The 19,622-nt window shown below is 41.0% G+C and overlaps 1 protein-coding gene across 2 annotated transcripts in view; it reads left to right on the plus strand.

Moving 5' to 3' along the window:
• Window positions 1-19,622, plus strand: part of LOC107042422 (torso-like protein) — a 250,234-nt gene that overhangs the window by 40,681 nt on the left and 189,931 nt on the right. The window contains exon 1 of one of the 2 annotated variants that reach the window (XM_015263467.2): window positions 5,783-5,833. The exons of the other annotated variant lie outside the window; for it this stretch is intronic. The gene's annotated coding sequence lies outside the window, so the exon portion shown is untranslated. Of the gene's footprint in view, window positions 1-5,782; window positions 5,834-19,622 lie in introns of those variants that run through there. 2 annotated transcript variants of the gene reach the window in all.

Here is a 19,622-nt window from a genome sequence, read left to right on the forward strand (position 1 = left end):
TCTCTCTCTCTCTCTCTCTCTCTCTCTCTCTCTCTCTCTCTCTCTCTCAAGTGACGTTTTTTCAGTACTTTTTTCGCTATTATTAATAAACAATGCTCCTAGGCGACAATCTTTTTCATTCAAAAAATCATTGATCACATGTTCTAAATGTGTCTAAAGTTCCATGATTTTGGCTGCATTTTTTCCTTGGGTTTTGCAGTTTTTTTGGTGATTTCCATAAGATCAGTGGTTAAATGACCACTTTTTCAAAAATTCATAATAAATTAACCATGCTCCACAGCAGTCTGAAACTTTGCACACGCCATTTCCATCATTTAAAGAATACGTAAAAAAAAGAAAAAAATGGCTGCTTTTTTCCAACCCTCCCAGCTCGCCCGATTATACTTAATTTAATTCATTTCCTTACATTCCTTCTCAAATAAGGTTGTTTCGGTCCAAACTATTCTTATATTACACTTTCAAATTCACACAGCAGAAATGAGTGATAACAACCTTCTTATCACTCTCCAAAGGTTTTTATGAACTTCCTAACATCCACCAATCCACCAACATGATACGAGAGAGTGTGTACTCCCGATTACGTTATTCAGACTCGAGAGTGTGGAAAGAGGGGAAAAATAAGTGAATAGAATGGGAATGATATAATATCTAACGAGTGAGGCGACAGAATTGCCTCGGTCGGCGACGAATGAAAAACATTATTTCCGCATTATTGATTATCTGGTTGGTTATACCGAGAGGAGAATGGAGATAAAAGGCGTCCTGGGTTGCTGAAGTGACAACGGGACTAGGCCAATTGTTTTTTTTATCCTTTGTCGCATCACTGATTCACTAATACCTAAGCAAATTAGTCAGGAAATTCAAATATTTTTCTTGCAATTTTTTGTTCATTTGAAGAACGAGCGACATTTCCTTTGAGGAAAATTACAACTTTGGCTAATCTTGATAATTGGGACTTCACATAATTGTTTTACTGCAAAAAATGAAAGTAGAATTAAAAATATCAAATATATTTTTTTCTTTTAAGGAATAAAGACTATGGCACAATCTATAGATTAAAAGACAATTCATTCTGGAAGTATTGTTCTTTTTTTAACTTCCCGACCCGAAGGGAGGAAGTTATTGTAATGACCCCGAAAATCGATTGTGGAAATTTTATTTCTCCACGTTTCATCATCCCTAGTAACTCTCCTGATACTTTAGACTCTAAAGTTCAGAGACCAGTCTGTATGTGTGGATGTGTGTGTGTGTGTGTGTGTGTGTGTGTGTATGTGACCAAAATGTTGTGTTTCTCTACTCTGGAGACGCGAAAAATTTATAAAATTCAGAATTCATTTATTCATCATCTATTGCGAATAAAGTAAAAGGGATGCTTAACTTTATTCTTTGGAGTGTAACGAACAATTGAAAAAAAAAGCCAAAATCCTATGAAAATCACGACACAAGGAGCAGTTTGAAGGTAAAAACAGGCAAAAAATTAAGTTTTTCGTGGTCATGCGGTGCAAAATCGGTTGGGTCTGCAATTTTCTTCAGTTATTCGAATATTCCGCCATATATCACAAACTGTTCAATGGGTCCCGAGGCCTAGTGAAGACTTTTAAATTTAAATTTGAAAAAAATTATTTCATGTAAGAAAATCTCAAATTTGAAAACATTGAAAAATAATGAAGTGTTCATTCAAGGTCATATATAGCATAATCGTCTCATCATTCAACATAATTGTAATATTTCGAAATGGACGTGGACCACCTGGGAAAGACTGGCCCAAGAAAATGATTTCTTGGCTAAAGTAATTGTTGGATTTCGGGGTTTTCCCCGAGACCAAAATTCACTCTCCCAAGTTCTTTTATGTTAAGGAAAGGTTTATTGCTTTATGTTACTATGTGGTCTTCCCTGAGAGTGTAAAAAGGGGGAAAAGTCCTCTGGGGACTTTTAATGAGGGGTTTTACCCAAATGTGGGTTTTTCCCAAAAGTACACCTGGCGACCAGGCGGGTCAAGAGGAAAGTCCAAGCGTTTGCTTCAGGGGGTGGAAATTATATTGCCCTCCTAGGTCTGTATTAGCCCTGGGCCTCACTAGCAACTATCTTTTTTTTAGTCTCGTAGATATTCATAGTGTCAACTTCCTCCTGACTGTGTAGAGTCTTAGAGATTTTTCAATTAAAGTGTTCACATAGATAAAAGGTGTTTCTTATTTTTTTTAAACCCCATAATCCAATAGTAATTTTTTTTTAGTGCCGAAAGCAAAATATAAACTTTCTTTTGCAGGGGTATTGAAATAGCATGTGCACCTCGAGGGGGGCGGGGGGAACATGAATCCGCCCTTGGTGCACAATACATTGTAAGCATTCGCGACGGAGTGTCTAGGTTATGATGCCACACGGTAATTAACGAAGATAATTCGAGGAGAGACGGATATCAATTTAAGAACTCAATGGTTTTTATTTTACGAACCCCATGATTTCATTGCCCAACAGTTATTATGTTAAGGTACTTCGTCAGTATAATTTTGGGATATAGAGTGGAGGTAAACATTAAAGGTGCCGACACTCCGCTGCATCGTTTGAAAAGAAAAATATAAAAATTTTAAAGATTCAAAAGTGAATGGCAATATTGCTGAATGGATTAACTTTTATTTATGACTCATAATTATTGAACCGACGATTTTTTTTATCCTCAAATTTTTAAAAAATGATTTTATTAATAAATTGAAACTATCGTCAGAGATCAGGCAACAAGGCATTTGCGTTGGACGAAGTTGGTGTCACCGTCCTTTGATATGAACCTACAATTGGCCAAATAAGTTCTGTCCCACCTGAAGATGGTTTCATCGGGGAAGCTCAATGAGGGATCAACTTCAGATGGGACAGAATTTATTTGGCCGATTGTATACTACATTATAGTATAGCTTTGCTTCCATTTACTATAGGACCCACAGTTGACCCTGTCTAACCCTGTACATTCTAACCTTCTCTCACCCTGGTCATGTTACACCGCCATTTTTTCCTAGTTTAACGAAAATTCATGATGCTGTAATACATTTCCAATCATTTCCCCAAATCTGTGCAATAATAAATTATGAAATTGCAGAGATCTATTCTTGGAATACGTTTAATGGTGTAAATCGGGTAATTGCATTGCATGTACATTGTCGATGCTCATACTGAACAGTTGAAAAGTGACTCTCATAAAACGCTATACAAATGATATTTTTAATCATTTTTTTTACAAAAAACTGAGCAGTCAATTATGTTCGGATTCATTGCGACATAATCCTATTTCGAAAATTTTTCCTTAAAATTTCACTTTTTTTTTGCCGTATAACTGACTGACGAAGCACCTCAAGAATCCAGGGTAATGGATCCCAGAACCAAAGTGCCGTGATTTAAGTACCATGTGTTCTCGACTGCAGTAATAATTACTGAGAACTAGAACTTTTTCTCTGATTCCCAGAAAAAGTTCACTGGAATTCAGTATTTTTTGTCTCCGGAAACTAGAAACTTTTTTCTCTGTGAAGCAATTTGGAAATATAATCATCAATCTAGTAGTTACTTTATTACGAAAGCCGAAATATTGAAGGGATTGAACAAAAGAGCAAAATGATCATCATCCTATGATTTTTTATTCGATGTAGCAGTACGGAGAAACAATTACCAGAAAAATGTATTCATTCTAACGGACTTGGAAAAATTCACGTGCCAGCACCGGAAATTTTACTACGAAATTCAGGAATTTTTGCGGTAAATTCAAAAAAAGTTCTTGTAACGCGTAAAAAAATGGGGCTGACACGTAAATTTTTCCGGATCCTTTGAAATGAATTCATTCTACTGTGCTAGTACAAAATTTATTCTGGTATTTTTTTGCCCTGCGTTTGAATCTCATGATCGTTTCATTCATCTCCCCCCTTTGACCCTCAGGATTAGTTAACCCTTATGCAGTAGACTCGCTAGTTCCTCATCGAAAGGGCTGTGGGGTGCCATTTCCAAGAAATGAGCAACTTTTCACCGGCCCCCACTTCTTAACCAATGCTGACCCAAGTTCTCGGAAAATGGGAAGGAATGAATAGTTTTATTTTGGAATAAAATTATTTGAACCTCTGTGTTTACATACGGAGGACAAAAGAAAGCGATAAGGCGGCCGAGAGTGGGGGGCAGCGCTCGAACGTCCGAGAAGGGGATTAGAGAAAAACGAGCAACTAACGGGCGTGCAACCAGCGAGAGTCTACTGTAATTCATGCACTGATAGAAAAGCTTAGTTATTAGTTGTATAAATTAATTCTCGGCCTTTTTCGACAATTCTAACATTTATAAAAAAATGAATACAGATTTAATTTTGAAAATAATCACCGTCACTTTCCACGCATTTCTCCCATCTATCGGGCAAATGTCGGATTCTGGCTCGGAAACGCACGACTTTCGCCTCTTAGGATTGTCGTAAAATATCCACTTTTCATCCCCAGTCACAATTTTATGTAAAAAATCTTTTTGTTTGAATCTGGTCAGTAGGCAATTTCACAGCGTCGACTTTTTTTCAAGTATATACATAGTTCTAGACTTTTAATTCTAGGTGGGTTTCGCCCCAGCCATTTCAATTATGGGCCTTACCCCAATCATATCATAAAAAGTAAACCATTCTGAATAGATTCTAGAAATATTCCGGACTATCCGTCTGATCCTTGGGACAATCCCCACATTCCTCAACATACCTTGGGCCAATTCCCATTCTTCTCAATAGAACATTGGACCATTTCTCCGGCCTCTATAAAACCTCTGAAAATTCCCCAGACAACTATAAAATTCTTAGGACCTTCCCCTTGACGTCACAAGCCCGGAACCTTTTCCCCTTGACGTTACAGCCAAGACGTTCCTCATGCCCAAATATGGACATGCGTCTCATCTGCCCCTTCCACTTCTTCTTGCACCCTCAGGTACATAAAAAGGAGCACTTTCGTAATTTAAGTTAGTTATAATTTCGCATTGTAAACAGAATCTCTGCAACATTAAGTCTCCATTCGATTATTAGAAATAATAGTCAGACTTGTCACACTGCTTAACAGTTCTCTACCATTTTCGTGAATAAATATCAGTTTTATTTTAATATAAATCTGTATTCGTGCATTTATTCATCGGGATCCAACAAAGTCTTATTTGATTCAACTTTCACCTTCCAAGTGAACTATTCGTTGCCTATTAATGAACATGTATTTGGTCGCCTTCAATTCTACAATTCATTAATAGTTAAAGAATCTCGTTTGGAATAAACGAATCATTCTGTCAGTGTGGGTTAGTCTCAGGGTCAAACAAACAGGGTCAAATAATTATGAGGGTTACTCAATCATGAGGGTCAAATGGGAGACACGAACAAAATATTCATGAGGGTCGAGAAGAAGGGCGCAACAGGGCGATTATAAATGTCAAACGGAAAGATAAACCCGTTTCGTCATTCTGTTCAACTACTACGATCGTTTCGCTTCAATAATAAGGTGATTGCCAAAATGGTAATTACATTTCCAAATTCGTAATCAGATGCCATAGTGCAGATTTTTCTTTACAATTAACATACTTAAACTATTAAAAACATCCAATGATTATCCTATTCTCATATTTCAATAGTTTTTCTCATAAAAAATCTTTATGCAATCTCTTATTATATATTTGCAGTAAATCTGTAAACGTAGCTGGTGTTGAGAATTCCATAATTATCGATAAAGCCTCTCAGCTGAGCAGAAAATAATCCTTGCCGGAGGTGAAGCGAGTTCATCTGCACTTTCAATGAGCTATTGAAAATTTAATGAATGCGTTTACACAGTTACCTCAGTGCACATAAATATTATTGGTGAGTTTAATACTGAAAACCCATATTTGGTCGGAATTGAAAATAGCTCGGAAAATCCATGGCTCGGAAGTCCATGTGCCAGTTACCATTTAGTATCCATTTTGAGGGTTACGGGTCGACTTAGCATTTTTTAACATTTTTTGGTACGTAGAATCCGCATTCGAAGCTCGCTATCCAAATACACAGTGCAAAACAGTTATCAACAATTCAATTAGTGAAACCGAAATTGTTCGAAAACTATTCAAAGTAGGAAAAACTAGTTTAAATGAAAAATGTTCTTCTTGTCTAACAAAAAATATTTGTATATATGCTTTTTTTTCTATTTGGATTACTTTACGAGATATCCAAATGTCAAATTTCATGCTGGCTCCCTTTCCGCACGTCGGAAAACTAGACGATTCACGCGACCCTCAATATCATCGGAAAGAACTAGAATAGAGAAAAAATGCATAAATGCATTTATGGTTAGATTGATAACAGGAACATTTTTTATTTGAACTATTTTTTCCAACCTTGGATAGTTTCTGAGGAGACTTGATTACAACAATTGCATTATTAATTACTTTTTTTGTCAATATAAATGATTTCATCGGCAAAACGACAACCGATGTTAAATTGAATCTTTAAAATCGGATTCTACGCACCAACAAACAGAAAATTACCGAATGCGCTCGTAATTCTGATAATGGATACTAATTGGTATCTAACGTACCGAATAAAATGTAAATTAAGGGGAAACTACTGAGTTTTAAAAGTCACGGGCTGTTGGAATGGGATTGCTCATACATTGAAGATCAATTATATAAATCTAAAAATGAATAATTAGGGCAAAAAAATTAATTACGTATTGTTCGTTTACCCCGCAGACACTTAAGATGGTAAAAATAGTCCAGGGCTTCCAATTTTTGAGCTACAGAGTTTTGCTTTCAAAATTTTTGGAAAAATATGTGCAATAACTATGACGGATTAGTTTTTTTAAATTCGACTCCTACACTACTATAGTAATTTATTTTTTCTTAATTAAAAAATCGCATCATTCATATCAAATAGGCCAAAAAAAGTTTCTGAAAGAAAAAAGCGATACCAGTGCTGACACGGTTAGCGTGGGCCTTCGACAGTCGTCCAGGCTAAGCACACGGAGAGAAATTTTTTAGAAAAATTCTAGTGCTAGCACGGGAAAAAAGGCGCTAAGTGACGGCCAGGGAAAAAATTCCAGTGCCGGCACTAGAAATTTTATTGGAGAAAACGTGAATTTTTCCTCGTATTTCTGTGCAAATTTCACAAAAATCCCCAGAAATTTTAACAGAATTACCAAAAAATTTTACCTTGACAGCACCGGAATTTTTCACAGCCGATGGATTGTGACTCTTTCCAGTACTCGTACTAGAATTTTTCTAGAAAATTTCTCTCCGTGCAGCGTTTAGTCTGGTTAGTACTTGGATGGGTGATCGCTTAACCTTACCTACTTAAGGTATGATTTAGGGAGGTATTGGAAAGCAGAAAACAGGGGACAAGTTCGTTGAGGCGCCGCAATACGACGCTTCGATCGATTTTATTCTGCCTCATCTGCTGTTCCTCCCTGCCACTGACAATCGGTGTACTGGGAGTAATTGTATGAGTGGAAGGATTCAAATGAAAAATATAAAAAAACAGCGTAATTATTTACCTGTAATTGAAAAAATAAATGAAAATTGTAACATCGATTTTCCTTTGTGATATTTCTTTCTCCCTAACTATTATTTCAGGAAATTTTCTGATTTCCAATTCGGGCATTTTGTAATATAAAATCCGTGTTTTAACATGAATTGTTTTGTTAACAATATTAATTTCTATGTCCTCAACCGATCTGAAATGGGAGAAATTGATGAGACATATAGAGTGATGCGTAAAGTGAAGAAAAAATCAATGATAATTTCGTTTTCAATCGCAAACAAACGGTTTGTTTTTCGCGCGATGGGGGGGGGGGGTGTTTTGATTCGCGGATGTCCTCTGTTTCTGCCTATCGAAGCCTGCTTTGATGGACATAAACTCCCTGTGCAAATTTTTCGAGAGAAAATTGAGAAAATGGTGACATTGTTTGCACTCGTGAATTGTAAAAATTCCTCTTCTCCCTTGACGATCCCCCTTGGACGTTTCTCCTTACCGTTTTCCTCTTGATATTTTGCCAGTGATGGTTCCCCCTCAACGTTTGCCTCTTAACGTTTTTCCTTTCATGTTTCTCCACTGACATTTCTCCCTTCACGTCTCTACTGCAACGTTTCCCCTCCCCCTTCCCTCTTAAAGTTTTCCCCTTAGCGATTACCCCTCAACGGTTCTCCCTTGGCATTCTTCCCTTGACATTTTCCCCTCGACCTTTCTCCTCAACGTTTACCCCTTAACGATCCTTTCTTGAGGTTTGACTCATAACTTTCCTCCCTTGACGTTTCTCTGTCAATATTTCCCCGTTGACATTCCACCCTTGACAATTGACCGTTAACACCTTACCATCAATATCTCGACCTTTATGTTAGACGCCCAATTTTTCGCTTTTTCACTTTTACCTGTAATATTTTATTCTTGACGATTCATCATCTTTAACGTTTCAACATTCACTGTCATAACGATCTCTTAACTCTTTTTAATCCCTTGACTCTTTTTTAAATTCCCGATATAAAGAAGTTATTGTATTCACCCCGAAATCGAAAATTAATTACTCATCATGTGGCCAGATTTTAAGGTTACCATAATATTCCCCGAAAATTTTTGGGTTGATGTGTGTGATTTTTTTTTTTTTTTTTTTCGTCTGTTGGGAGAATACATTTACGCACGACTACCTGAGGGAGGGAATAGGTGTTTCCCTCCGTCAAGTGAGTGTGGGACTGCGACAGTCACTGCCAATACCCACTAAACTCCAATCAGACAAATTTCCACTAACCTTTCTTCCCCTCACGGCACCACCGTTAGGTATTACTTCGTGAGGGAGGTCTCAGCTGTTCGCTCTTCCGTCTTCATCTTATGTACGTCCCCCTAACCTGCAAAGATGTGTGTGATTAGGAGGTTCCAAAAAAGATTTCTCACCTATACTGCAGCCTTGCGCTTTCGTTCCTCGTTCCTGAGCTCCTTCATGACTTCTGCCGCGAAGTTGCTCGTTGCGTCCCAGGCTGCCTGTGATGACAGCATTGCTTCCACTAGATCCTCGGGTGAAACTCTCCTTCCGAGCTCCGACTCCCATGTATTTCGCATGTCACTGAATTGGGGGCAGCTGAAAAATACATGCTCCGCGTTCTCGTTCACTCCTGTCCAGGTGGGGCACTCCGAAGAATCTTCATGTTTGAATTCATGTAGATACTCTCTGAAGCACCCGTGCCCTGAAAGCATTTGACACAGATAGTAGTTGACTTCGCCATGAGTTCGACTTACCCACGCGGCTACGTGTGGAATTAGACGATAGGTCCATCTTCCCTTGGTCGAATTCGTCCACTTCTCCTGCCATCGGTTTAAGCCATTTCGCCTCTCCTCAGATGCCAGTTCTTCGGTACTTATCATTTCCGATGCGANAAGCTGTTTCGCCTCTCCTCAGACGCCAGTTCTTCGGTGCTTATCATTTCCGATGCGAGCGCTCGTTTCCGCTTATACAGCGATCCTCGCTCCTCAGCCAAAATCTGAATGGGTAACAATCCTGCGATGACACACACCGCGTCTTCAGAAACTGTCCGAAAAGCACTTGCAACTCTAAGGGCACTAAGTCGATAGACTGGTGCGATTTTGCGTCGTGCTTCTTGCAGTCGTAGAACGTCCCCTCAAATGGGAATAGCATATGTGAGCACTGAAGTAGTCACTGAGGACAACAGTCCTCGTCTTCTTTGCTTAGGTCCTCCGATGTTAGGCATGAGACGCGATAAGGTGGATCTGACGCCCGATGCCANGTGGATCTGACGCCCGATGCCTTGGTCTTCACGTGCTCCGCTTGCTGCTTGAAGTTCAGTCGTGCATCGGTCATCACCCCCAGGTATCGAATGAATGGCTGGGAGGTGATTTCACAAGACCCGACTCGCAGCGTGATCGTCTCGATCTTCTTCCTGCTGGTGATCAATACGACTTCTGTCTTCTGTTCCGCTAAGTTCAGTCCAACAGAATCCATCCAGCCGCGGATCGTCTCGGACGTTGTGCTGAAAACGCGCTTCATGTCCTCCAGGTGCTTCCTAACAATAACCACCGCCACGTCATCCGCAAATGCCACCAACTTGGTCCGCCAGAGCATATTCAACTTTAGCAGCCCATCGTACATGGTGTTCCACAAGAGAGGACCCAGTACTGACCCTTGGGGTACTCCTTTTGTCACCTTGTACTTCCTGGGGCCGGACTCTGTGTCGTACTTAAGGACCCTTCCGCTGAAATAGCTGTTGACCATTCTCTGCAGGTATCCTGGTACTTCCAATTTATCAAGAGCCTCCATTATGCAGCCCCACCTGGCTGAGTTGAAGGCATTCTTGATATCCAGTGTCACTACTAAACAGTACTCCTTGGTGCCATTGAGCCATCGTTCCCCTACAATCGCTTCCCTCGTGGTTTCAACGACCAGGTTGATGGCATCGAGTGTGGATCGGCTTTTCCGGAAACCGTACTGATTTTTGGCAAGCATGGGTTCCACTGCAGCTCCTATCCTCTGGTGAATGATACGCTCGAGAATCTTACCCGCAGTATCGAGCATACAGAGAGGACGGTAGTATGAAGGTTCATCCGGTGGTTTATTCCCCTTTGGGAGCAGTACCAACCTCTGCTGCTTCCAGGCGGCAGGGAAGATGCCTTCTCTGAGGCACTCGTTGTAAACATCCAGGGACTGCTCTGGTATCGTGTGGATGGCCAGTTTCAACGCGACGTTTGGAATTCCATCCAGCCCTGGAGTTTTAGAGTTTCCCACTCTTTTGCAGGCCTCCATCAGCTCTTCTCTGGTGATCTTCGGAACACTTTCTCCTTCTCATTGCTCAGTATTGCTGTGAAATTCCGGTTGACTCGGAAACAGCGTCTCCATAATTCTGTTCAGGAGCACCGGGCACGATGGTGCTGGCATTGATTGACTTTTGAGTCGTGTCATCACCATCTTGTAGGGCCTCCCCCATGGATCGTTCTCTACCTCGCTAAGGAGCTCACTCCAGCATTTTCTCTTGCTGTACTTGATGGCTTTGCTGAGCTTCCGCCGTGCCTTCTTGTACTTCATCTCTAACTCCTGGAAGTTAGGACTTTTCCTGCCACGCTGAGATGACCTCCTTGCTGCATTACACTCCTTCCGCAACACAGCGATGGTCTTATTCCACCAGCACACCGGTGGATATCGATTCGTGGTTCGTTTCCTCATCATAGTGGCATCGCAGGCTTTAGTCACCTTCCTCATAATGTCCTGTGCCTTCGCAGTCGCATTTGCACCAGCAATGGGATGGTCATCTAATGCCACCGAAAATGAGCCCGGATCAAATGTGCTCACTCGTCAGCCAACGCTGTTGGTTTTCTTTGCTGTTGATGTGACTTTCTGGTCAGAACATATCTCCCAGAGTATTGCTCGATGGTCACTCCCCGTGTAGATATCACTCACTCTCCATGAGTAGTTTCTCTTAGCGAGAGCACTACTCACGAAGGTAAGATCAACAATTGAGCTCAACTCCCCCCGCCTGAAGGTTGGTTCATCCCCTCTGTTCAGCAAGATCACGTCCAGAGCGGACATGGCTTCCAGTACACCTTATTCCTTCGCGTTTGTTAGCTTACTTCCCCAGTCAACTGCCCAAGCATTGAAGTCTCCAGCTAACACCACGGGAAAGTGCTGCTTGGCATCCACAGTCAGCCGATCGAGGAAGTCTGTGAACTCATCAATTTTCAGACTAGGTGGGGCATAACAGCTGTAGTAATATATTCCACCGATCTTCGCCTTCACGAAACCATTTTTGCTTACGGTGTCTTGGAACGGCTGATTCTCACAAGCCCAGATTGTGCCTTCCCACTGGCGTCAGTAATCCAGGACTGAGTGCCAAGATGTCGATATGGCTCCGAAATCATGACAAGGTCCGCCTTCAGCTCGCGCACCGTTTGCATGAGCAAATCGTGTGCGTCCTCACAGTGGTTGAGGTTGAGCTGTAATACCTTGCAGTTTCTCCTCTTATGATCGCCTTTTATTGGTAAGCTTCTGGAGTGCCTCGTTGTATGCTGGGCATCTACTGCTACCACCGACATGAGCACAATTCTTCGTTTTGACATTTTCAGTGCAGAGGGCACACCAAGGATCCTTCTGACACTCCTTTGCTTTGTGGCCATCTTCTCCACACTTTGCGCAGAGTTTTGACCGATCCACTCCATAGGTGCACTTGGTAGCGAGATGTCCGTAGTGCCAGCACTTAAAGCACTTGACCGGCCTCTGAACTCTACGTATACGGCAGTTCACCCAGCCAATCTTAATCTTCTTCCCGTGCGCATCCTCCCCAGGATTTTCATGACAGCAGCGGCCGTGAGTGTCACCGAGGCAGTTTGCGTCCCTCCATATGCTTTACGCATGGATTTTATGGCCTCGAGACCTAACTCATGCTCCTCACCCACTTGTTTCCGAAGAGCAACGAGAACGTCCTCCTTCGAAGTCTCCTCATCGAGGTCTTTGATCTCGAGATCTTCCATAGGCTCCTTCCATAGCACTTCGGCTTCACTTCCTAGGAGTGCGACAATCGCTGATCGTAGCTGGGAGGCTTCATCCGCCTTCTTCTTGCTCAGAATAATCAGCATGTCTCCAGTGGTCGTACGTCTGATTCTCTCGACGCAATCACTAGCCTTATCACAAGCACTGTCTTTCTTCACTCGCTTAAGGAAGTCCAAGTAGTTCTCCTTCTCCTTGTGTCGAATGATCAGCGCTTTTGGCCTAGCCGCCAACTTCTTCTGAGTCTGCTTCGTGTTCGGGTTTCCCCGTAGCGTCTTAGGACCCGAGTCACCTTTCCCCCTTCGTCGCTTCCACTTCTGCCAGCCCTGGTCTTCACTGACTTCATCCTTGTTGAACCTGCCGTGATTGGTCTCGCCCTTGGTTCGCTCGCCTCTAGCACGATCCTTCATGCTAGGTTCATTCCTTTTTGTCCCCTCCTCCTGGCGCGGTGACGTGAACCGCTCGGATGGACTTGGGGTCTTATCTTTCTTGGACCTTTTGAGCGAATCGGAATACGTTTCAGGTGATTCCCGATTTCTCTTCTTATTTCCTCCAGTGTCTTTACGGTTCTGGTCTTGTGACCCTCCTTGCGACCCTGCATCCTTCATCGTCCGTTCCCTAATCTCAGCATTTTTCAATGCTGGTTTGTCGGATTTCGCTTTCTTCGGCGGCACTTGTTCTGGCAGACGTTCATGCAACGACCTAAGTCGCCTAGTAGAAGCCTGAACGCTCCTAGCCATCTGGCGAATATTCTCATTTATTGTTCGCCTATTTTTGTCCATCAACTGGGACAAAAGATCTGCGATGAGCTTCTCGTGGCGATCCCATTCTTGTTTATGTCTCGCTTCTTCATTTGAGACGGTGAGATCGTTCTCGTGCTGAGTCTGCACCTGCACCACACTCGTGGGATGTGGGATCAAGGTGTACTCATGCGGTACGGTGAACTTTGTCACCCCTTGAGGCTGAGCCTCTTCCCCACTTGTAGCATCTGAGGCCAAGTGGTCCACCTTTGCATAATGTGATGATTGGCTCCTCCCATAATCCATGGAGCCAGCATCAGAACTGATGGCGGGATTCTCCTTGTTAAGGCTACCCGCATGGGAACTTTCAATTTTTTCATCACTCATCATTTTTGTACTAGCTGTTATCGGGAGCCTGACCCGGGGGTACGACAATGGGGGTTTTAAGGAACCCACCCTGCACACCGCTTTTAGAGTTGGGTTTCTCGGAAGCTGTTGGTTCGCGCCGACGTATTTTATTTAGTCGGTACCCTATATTCTGAACGGCAGTTCAGAATATCGAGCATTCCCCCATCCACCACCTGGGGACGCGCCACGTTGCAGAACCTTCCAACCTGCGAAAACTCTCGGAGGGTAAAGACGTTCCTCGCCGAATTGATCCGTGGTGTGTGTGTGTGTGTGTGTTATCAAAATTGTCGTCTACGATTTCTCACGAACGATCGACGCGATCAAGGTCATCGAGGTTGGAATCGAAGCGTATTTATGTAACTTAGAGTTGATTAGATTTTGGCTAAAATTGGTTCGGCGGTTTCTCCGTGTTTTTCAAAATTTGAATTTTTTTCTTTTCTTGATGACTTTTGCATTGGAGCCTATGTTTTTGGTGTCACTGAACATAAATATGATAACTGTTATTGCACAATCGACTCAAAAACCAGCTCATCAGCTTAAAAACGAATCGGGAAGTTCTTTGTGCGGTCCCAATGGGCCACATTGATTTCTACCTACTAGTTATTTTGTCTTTTGTTAACCCTTATTTTATTCTCATAATTTAAACCAACTTTGAGAACTCATAACATTTAATTTCCGTACTATTCCCCATTTTTTTCATTGTATTCTCATATTTCGTATTGTTTTTTAAAATATTGTTAATGATTTTTAATGAAAAAAAAAGCATTGTTCGGACGGGGATTTGTACTCTAGCCGCTGAGAAATCGTCGAGTGGTGGGAAGACAAGGCGCATGAGGAAAAGAGAGAGTGCGACCGCCGCGCGCGGCGGTCAGCGGTACTTGTCCCCTGTTTTCGTGTCGGCGAGATCAAACGTTTCCAATACCTTCCTCTATGATACCTTATACCTACTCGGGTAGTCCTGCTGCCGCCAGGCGGGAGTGTGGAGAGCTACGGTTCCCATCGAGTCAGTGTGACGGATGGGTACAGTAGGACCCTGCAATCGGCGAACTGTATGACTGGGGTTTTCCGTGGTTTCTCGTGCAGTCCTAGCTCGAATGGGGTGCAGTTGATAAGAGTAAGACGGCCCATGATAACGCAGATAAATCAGAAGAGAGAAGTGGGAGAGGCAAGGCAGACGAATGGGGAGCTTATAAAACCGTAACAGTTGTAGGAAAGAAATATAAATAAAAAAAATAAAGTTTCTGAAAGAATCGAGAATATATTTTAAATATTATAAGAATAATTTTTTAACCTATTTTAGATGAATAGCGCAAATTTTTGTATTCAACAAAATGAAATTAGCTGTGTAGAAATCCAATTTCCAAAACTGATTCATAATTATTATCGTACCCATTTTTTCATAACTTTTGAAAGAAAAACCTCTGTAGCTCAAAGATTGGAGGCCCTGGACTATTTTTAAAATTTTAAGCATGAACGGAGGAAACAAATCATAAACCATCAATTTTTTGCATTAATTATTCGTTTTTAGACATATGTAATCGATTTCCAATGCATGAGGAATCTCACTCCAATCCCCCGCGACTGTTAAAACTCATAGTAGTCTCCCGTTAAACTAACCTTTCCATATTCTTTGAGTTGCCTACTATTATCTTATTTTAATACTGGTTGAAATCTTTGACTCATATTGACTTGAAGATGTAAGAAAATTTTTTCGATAATTCAGCAGAAAACCGGAGAAAATCTGAAATATGAAAAAAAAACTAAAAAAATACCATGGAGCACTCTAAAATTAGGTCCATTTTGCCAGCCATACAGAAATTCAGGTGTCGGAAATGCAAATACTTTCAAGAGATATAATAATTTTTCCCGTTTTTCTGTGTCAAACAGCAAAATTTCTAGTATTGGCATCTAAATTATTCAATTTCATTTATTTCATTGATGTTACAAAAGTTTTCTTTGTTTTACATCTTCACAAGCCTTTTGGACTCCCAATTTCTTCTTTTAAATAATGTTATAAATATTCATATAAAGATATATAGATATAACAAAATTGCCGTGAGTCTCAATCTCAAGTCAACAATAACACACAGGTAAGAAGATCTTGCCAGAAGCCAACGCGAACATCTACACCGTTTTGAAACATTTTTAAGAACATTCGCAAATAATTTGAGAAAATTTTCACAAATGACAACATGTCACGCTCATGCTGAAAGATCCGTCTCCGATGTTCCATCCTTTCGTTGGTCCGGTTCCACTCGCATTCTCGATGTTCCTCTCAGTCTCTCCCATCCCTGTTGGAGCTGTTTCCATCCTCCAAAATTTTCAACTCGCTATGCACTGCCACACCGCCAAAATTACGTTTTTTCTCGTGGCCACATCATCCACCTCAGCTTTACCTCAGCAATAACCTCCACCCCTCACTATTTAGCTTCACCGCCATATTTACTGCCTTTCAGCCTTCCACTTCTCTCAAGATGTATAGAAATTTTACACAACCTCTCCCTCCTTTTGCGTTTCTACGTCTCACCGTGGACAAATTCTTTGACTACTGTAGCTCCCACGTTCATCGCCAGCACTAGCATTTTCACTGCCACATGCTTCATATTTACTGTCTATCAGCCTTCGACTTCTCTCAAGATTTATGTAAATTTCACTCATTTTCGGGCCACACAAAACAATTTTCTTTGTAGTCTCCCCGTGATATGCCCTTTATTCGTTTCACCATTCAATAATAATAACACTTTCTTCCGTTTACCCTTTATCATAATCCTCCTCTGCTCCTCCTGCTCCCTCCTATTCACCTTACTTTCCTCAGGTACCCCAGACTTAGGCCAAACTATGCTTCTGCCTCCATGGTTATGTCCAAATTCTTCATGTCACACTGTGCCTCGTGGTCTTACTATCCGTCCATTCCAAGCTTCCCCAACTTTTCTTATTTTGGGCTGCCGCTTTTTCCTCTCACTACTCTCAATTTCAATTTCTCATGATTTTTCGGAATGCAATTTACATCACCTTGGATATCTTCCACTCTCTAACCTATACGAATTCCGCCTGTATTCATCATTTCTTGCCCCTCTTAACCCCTCGCCATCGTCGCCACGTCATCCAACCTCCAAATTGCCAGCCACCAACAATCCATTGAAAAACCTCTCAAAAAGTTCTGTTTCACCTCCATTTAATTATCTCCCTTGTGAATAACACTGCAAAGAGCCCCTCCGACAACTTTCTTCCACTTTGTTTCGCCAAAAAACCATAATTTGTTCTCAAAAATCGACGCAGCCTTCACCCACTCGACCTCCTCTCATGAGCGGCCACCTCCCCTCTCTATCTAAATTATTCAGTGACTACTAAAATGAATGGACATAGAGGAAAATGTCTAACAAAAATTGGATCGAAAAATTGGATAAGAATTGCCGAACAAAATGTAGTCACGTGACAGAATGGAAATGTGATGTCAGTTGCTCTGTATTATCGTAAATACTTAAGACCGTCAGGTAAAATTTTACCTCCATGTGGAGAAAAAAGTGACGACTCATCATATTGTAATTTTTAGCACTACTGATTTTTACCCGCCTATCAGAATCAAATGCATAAAAAAATTATGTTTTGCTCGTTGAGCTGGGAAAATGTACTGAACGTGAGGGTAATTTGTTCCGAAACTGTAAAATTTACCTTGGGTTCCATCGAAAATTATCCCAGTGAAAGTGAATGATTGCTCAATATTGCGTGTAATTTTTCTGTAACGGAGAATGATGTTCTACCGAACGCGTTCGGTACAATTACATTTCCTTTCGTTCCCATGACCTACAGATGGGTACAAGAAAAAAAAAGCCTACCGGTGTGGAAAATTTTACTGTACAGGAGGATAGCTTTTACATTCACAGATGTGCTTTTTACTCTTTGAATACAAACGGCGTCGAAGTAAATGAAAATTTTTGAATTGACAACACACTTTTCTTCATTCAGCGATTGGTTTTCTGCGGGAGAATAACAGACTCCTCTGTCTCATTTCTTACACGCCCACCTGGCCATAAATACCCCAAATTACATTATTCAATTATAGTAAATATCCTTCTCGAAGCTGTCACCAGATAATTCCATTGATACTATATTATTACATTGCTTGCTTTATGTTTCAATCATAACTTTTCAACAATGAATATTTTCAAATTTCCAAAGATCATAAAAATATTCGCTCTTTTGCACATTCCTTTCAAAAAATCAAGTATAGAAATAGTTGTTGTTGGTTGCACTTATTTCAAATATCCAGAATATTTTTTTTTCCTGCAAAATAAAAGTTGTATGTAAACTAATATCCAACCGAGAGTTATTGACTGTGTAGGTTTTAAAATGTTACACTATGACTTCCAATCACCTCTCTAAACCTTCACCATCTAAGAAAAATATAATAAGTGACTTAATAGTTCACATGAATTCGAGATTTAAACAGTACAATGTGGAAATTGTTTCAATTGATGAGATAGACATCGTTTTGACGTAATTTGAGGAGAGGAAGAAACGTGCAGTTTTCCTTTGGGTATTGTTGTCTTGACATCGTTTGGTGTGGCTGTTTGTCCCACGCTCGCAATACAGAATTTCTGAACGTGAGAGTGGCACGAGAATAATTTAGCAATAATTACGATGCCAGCATAAAGACGAACCCGAGGGGACTGTAAAATTTATAAATTGCAGAACGAAGCGAGAAATGAGAGGCGTGGAGAGACGTTTAACAATCCGTGTTACTTTCTGGGATTTTTTATTTCGGGAGTCGGATGGATTCTTCAGAGAATTATTAAACAGTGGAATTCACTCAATAATAAATTTAAGATTTAATATCGATTATTCTGTGATTATCAGTTGAACGAATCGGTTTTTAAAAAAAAGGTAAAATTAATTTTTGTAAAGAATTTAGCTAGCTAAATATATTTCTCATGGTTTTTCCTTGAATCTAGAATTGTTGGAGATATTTGCAAAATAATACAAGTCTATTCAGCACTTAGCAGATATCAGTTCTTTTCATCATTGGAAATATTCTAAAACTATCTGAGAGAGGATGACGATTAACAGAAGATTTTTGTGATACCTGCCTCAAAAGTGCACTGTTCGAAATGGTTTGCGGTGTGCGCAAAGCGGTTGTTTCCCGCACGGTATATGTGAAGTTTACGAGCACCCGTAATGTGAATTCTCCTACATAGAGCTTCGGTTTACGTACTCGTGCACAAAGAAAACCACTTTACCGTTTTGAATAGTGAATTCGGCAGATATGGAAAAAATAGAATGTGTTACACCTGCGTACGAAAATAATACTTTGCGCACTAGTAATACAATAAAGTATTTTGACACTGCTGTTACCCGAGTGGAAATTGCTTTAGGTCCACCTGAAGAACGATCATAACTTGATCAGGTTTTTGTAAGGTTCGACTGATCCGGTGATTCCTGATGAGAATCGGACCAAATTCTGATCCAGCAGATCGGATCCGAAAAACTACAGGCAGGTTCAAATCAAGTTCTGATCAGTTAGACATGATCAGATGATGCATGATGAGAACCTGACAAAGTTCTGATCCAGCAGATAGGATCCGAAAAACTACAAGCGGGTTCAGATCAAGTTCTGATCAGGTAGACATGATCAGACGATGCCTGATGAGAACCTGACCAAGTTCTGACCCAGCAGATAGGATCCGAAAAACTACAAGCGGGTTCAGATCAAGTTCTGATCAGGTAGACATGATCAGACGATGCCTGATGAGAACCTGACCAAGTTCTGACCCAGCAGATAGGATCCGAAAAACTACAAGCGGGTTCAGATCAAGTTCTGATCAGGTAGACATGATCAGACGATGCCTGATGAGAACCTGACCAAGTTCTGACCCAGCAGATAGGATCCGAAAAACTACAAGCGGGTTCAGATCAAGTTCTGATCAGGTAGACATGATCAGACGATGCCTGATGAGAACCTGACCAACTTTCGATCCAGTAGATCGGATCC

Source organism: Diachasma alloeum, unplaced genomic scaffold, assembly GCF_001412515.2.
Source record: "Diachasma alloeum isolate Michigan unplaced genomic scaffold, Dall2.0 Dall_scaffold_00462, whole genome shotgun sequence".
Classification (NCBI taxonomy): Eukaryota; Metazoa; Arthropoda; class Insecta; order Hymenoptera; family Braconidae; genus Diachasma; species Diachasma alloeum.